Source organism: Aphidius gifuensis, linkage group LG3 (genome assembly GCF_014905175.1).
Source record: "Aphidius gifuensis isolate YNYX2018 linkage group LG3, ASM1490517v1, whole genome shotgun sequence".
NCBI lineage: Eukaryota > Metazoa > Arthropoda > Insecta > Hymenoptera > Braconidae > Aphidius > Aphidius gifuensis.
Window position 1 is genome coordinate 14,481,929 of NC_057790.1, and position 4,942 is coordinate 14,486,870.

General features: G+C 30.3%; 1 long non-coding RNA gene across 1 annotated transcript; it reads right to left on the minus strand.

Annotated features, from left to right (window-relative positions):
- Window positions 1-3,624: 3,624 nt before the first annotated feature.
- LOC122852024 lies at window positions 3,625-4,458 on the minus strand. Its single transcript, XR_006373788.1, has 4 exons — window positions 4,391-4,458; window positions 4,207-4,326; window positions 3,780-3,914; window positions 3,625-3,702 (listed from the first exon to the last, which is right to left on the minus strand). It is a non-coding gene; the product is annotated as an uncharacterized LOC122852024 (long non-coding RNA).
- Between the last annotated feature and the right edge of the window lie 484 nt (window positions 4,459-4,942).

Genomic DNA, 4,942 nt, shown 5'->3' on the forward strand with positions numbered 1-4,942 from the left:
CTAAAAAAGAGTATATGGTTTTGCCATCTTCTGAAATGCCATCGACCAGATAGGGACCTACTCTACGCTCACGCCCATTACCAGCATGAATTATTTCGATCCCTTGAGAATGTTCGAGCCATAGTAGCCATTGTATAGCTATGGTAGATTGCATGTCACCTAACCTATATCCATTCTTGGGAATCAGTGCCACCTCATTTTCTTTTAAATAATTTCTACGATAAATTAATAAACTAGTCGATGCAGCAGTTAAAGCTTCGGTGAATGGGCAAACATTCCCTACTTGCATCATTAATTTTCTATATGTTATACACGCCTTCTTAAGTAATTCTACATCAGATTTACAATACATCGCCATTTCTCGTTTGAAATCAAATGGTGGGCCCTGAAGTCGTTCATTATACCATTTATCAAATTCTTGTTGTTTTTCAATAGTCAGCGCGCGCACACCAAAGTCTTCTTTAGGTGGCAAGGGCCAATATAATTTTGATTTTCTGGTTTATTGAAGAAAAAAGGAGAAAAACCCTTAGTCAATTCTTTGATTCCAAAAGCTTAATGGCATGAAAAAATAATTCAGCGAGTCTATAAATTTGACGTTATCGAAAGATATTAATGTAAGTCTAGTTCCTTTAACAATTGTTTGAATATTTGTTATTGGTACTCTCTTGATTATTTCACGTAAAACAAATTGGGCATCATAGCCACCACCATTATGAGCTATACAAATTAATTTTGAGTATCTTGATTTTGACTTTAAAACTACATCAACAAATTTTTCCATGGCGTCATCACCCTGATGTGTAAATTCACACGTCTCACTACAATGACAATTTTCTGTACCGTCTGACTCCGAACAAATTTCACACACTATTTGCGCACAAAAATAATTGACAATATGCATTTTTAATTGTTTATTATTTTTATATGATCTCAGCTCAGACCGTGTTTCAAAATCAAAAAATAAAAATCCGTTAACTTTTTTATCTTTACGAGGCCCCTGTTTTATCGGCCGTGGCTTCATATAACACAGGTGGTTTGGTTGTTTATGGTCTTGACAGGGTGCACAATAATAATAACCACACAAATGTTCACTGTCACGGACGTAGACTTTACGACAAATTACATTTTTTAATTCGATTACAAACTGAAAAATTTTTTGAATACGAGTCTGGTCGTAAATGTTTTTCATAACACTGTTCACTATAAAATACTCGATTACATATCAAACATTTTTTAAAATCATCATCATTACTGTTATTGATTTTACATGCCGGGAAATTTAAGCACTTGTCACATTTTGTCCAACATTGTTTATGATATTCATATTTTGTAAACCCGATACGACACCAATCACACCAGAATTTTATATTTGTAGCCATAAATACATGCATATATTTTATAGGCGCGAAATGTTTGTCATCAGGATAATACACAATATTCAAAATTTTCATATTTTCACGCGAAACACCACGATTGAGTAAAGTTTTTTTACCATCAAAAAAAATTGTATGACTATCATTAATATCGAAATTCCAGATAACTAATGCGGCAGATTCAGTAACTAAATAATTTTGAAATAAAATTATTTCATTGATTCCACACCCGCCAGGGGGCATACTAATTGTTAGCTTTTTGACAAAGTTCGAGGCCCAGCTTTTTACCAGCAACTATAGTTTCTTTTTTCTTATTGATAAACACGTTACAATAGAACGTGGCAAACATAAATATAGATTATCGTGGTTCAGTTCCAGAGCACCACGAACCTTTTGTACCACTTGGTGCGGGACACAACCACCAGTCGTTGATTTTAATACAACCAAGTCAATAGTAAATAGATCGTTGGCTTGCACTGGATCATTACTTTGACAAATGCTACTTACAATCTCCCATAACCGTTCAAATGTAAAATTATCGACAGGTGTCAAGTGAGTATGCGCCTCAGAGTTCATAGAAGGGGTTCTGAAACTGAGAATAACTCGATCACGCGCATTATTTGAATAATTTCTGATCAGCTTGTATACTTCGGCAAATGCTTCTTCAATCCATGTTTCAACTACAGTATTTTCCGGTATTTCTTTCACTTTAAAATTTATTAAATGTTTATTCAAATTATATTTTGCCACAAATGTCTGTGTTTCATCAACAATATCTATACGCTGAAAATTACTATCACTACCACCACCTGTTTGTAAAATTTCACTTAAAAGATGTTGTTGTAATGGCGATTGCAAGATTCGATTTATTATCTCCATATCGAAAAAATTATCGTCAGTAGCATCCAAAAGAGGTTGTTGTTGTAAAACTTCAGATTCGTGAGGTACACGTAAATGTTGATCCAAATGCTCTTGTTGTAACCGTAGTTCTATAATATTGTTATTATCACCACCACCAACTGTATGTAAAATTTCACTTAAATGATGTCGTTGTAATGGCGATTGCATGATTCGGTTTATTATGTCCCTATCGATAAAATTATCGTCAACTTCAGCATCATTTAGAACACGCTCCATTTTTTAGCAACAACTTGAAAAAAAGATCTTCACACTGCAGTGGTCACAGCAAAACTGATTTTTTTTCTAAATTCACCTGTTTCGTAAAATATTTTACCCCAAAAAATTGGAAATTTTTCTGGCCCTCTAGTGTGAAAAAAATACCGGTAAAAATTTGATACCGGTAAAAAGAAAACAAAAAATATGATGGGTAACCTGAAAAGTTTTTAACAATAACAAATATATCTGTAAAAAGAAGACAAAAGGAAAAAGGTATACAAAATTTTTATTTATTTATTTATTTATTAATTTTTTTTTTTTTTTTTTGCGATTCAATAATACCTGTAAAAAAAGACATACAAACAATTTATTTATTTATTTATTTATTATTATTATATTTTTTCTATACAATAATACCTGTAAAAAAGACATACAAACAATTTTATTTATTTACAAATGGGTTTATTACTATTATTTAATCTATCCATTGGGCACAGCCTTCACAATGACCAAATTCATTGACAATGGGTTCTCCACCACAGAGATCGCATTTTCCGTGACTCAATGATTCTTCGAGCTCACGTATTTGATTTTGTAAACATTTTATTCTATCATCTACAAGTTGTTGTCGTTTTTCAAAAATTGGATTGGTGATGGTTGTGGGTACTGCGGCTGCTCACCCATCTGCCATTTTTCATGACACCCTTTACAGAACTGGTGGTGTGGTGTGGCTGCTTTTTTCGGACATTGATATCCCGCGCAGTCAACGCAGAAATCTGTAATATCTACAGGCGCATTTTTAAGTTTTTCGACACGGGGCTTTGAAGGCCCTGCTTCAGGTCGATATTTATTTTTTTTATCATACTCCGCAGCAACATTACTTTCGTTCATAATCGGGTGTGGTTCCGATGACGATGATGACGACCCCGATGACGATGACGATGATGATGAACTGGATGATGACGAAGACGTTGACGATTGACTCAATATAACCACGTCATCTACCATACAAAAAATATATACGATTGATATTATTATCATTATTATATTTTAAAATTTTTTTATTTATTTATAAAATATTTACCTTCTTCTTCTTCTTCTTCTCCATTGTCATCATCTGTGGGTATTATTTTTTTACCGTATTTCCCGGACTTATGCATTGCCAGTGGTGATACTGGCCTCTGTTTCTCACCATTGTCATCTTTACTGCGTTCTGTAATAAAAAATAATATTTTATTATTATTATTATTACATTATAAAATTTTTCTATTTATTTTATAAAATATTCACTTTTTTGATTGTTTGATTTTTCCTTTTTGCCAGAAATTATCGAAACATGTTTACCGCGTAGTATTTTATCAGCAATGATGTTTGGTTTCTTAGGTCCTGAATAAATTTTTTCTCCAAGACCCTTTTGTTCTAGGTCTGTAACATAAAAATTATTATTATTATTATTATTATTATTATTATTATTATTATTATTATTATTATTATTATTATTATTATTATTATTATTATTATTATTATTATTATTATTATTATTATTATTATTATTATTATTATTATTATTATTATTATTATTATTATTATTATTATTATTATTATTATTATTATTATTATTATTATTATTATTATTATTATTATTATTATTATTATTATTATTATTATTATTATTATTATTATTATTATTATTATAAACATTTAAGAAATATTTTACCTTTTAAAACCTCATCCAAGTCCACATCAATACCTATAACTTTCCCCCTGAATTTTGTGTTTGCAAACAGTTCCGCAGGTTCTGAATAAATTTTTTCTCCAAGACCCTTTTGTTCTAGGTCTGTAACATAAAAATTATTATTATTCTTATTATTATTATTATAAACATTGAAAAAATATTTTACCTTTTAAAACATCATCCAAGTCCACATCAATACCTATAACTTTCCCACTGAATTTTGTGTTTGCAAACAGTTCCGCCGCTGTTTCATATTCCCGGTCTGTGTCAACCATGTCATTTTCCCGTTCAGGCTCATTAACCGGGATTTCATTGTTTATCACAATTTCGTCAACCGGCATTTCAATGTCTATAAAAAGTATTGAAAAATTATTTATGGAAAATTTATTTGTTGAAAAAAAGTATTAAAAATTTTTTTTTTTTATTGAAAATTTATTTGTTAAAAAAGTATTGAAAATTTATTTGTTGAAAAAAAGTATTGAAAAATTTTTTTTTATATTGAAAATTTATTTTATTTATTAGTTAAGAAAAAAGTATCATTGAAAATTTATTTACCTAAAAACATCATATCATCCTCATCGGTCTTCTCAAAATCCTTCACCACATCTTCACACTGTGTTGAACTTTTTTTATGTATAACACTTTGTTCACTTTTATCATGAACTCGTTGTATCTTTTTAAATTGCACTTCTAATTCCGGATACTCTTCTATAAACTA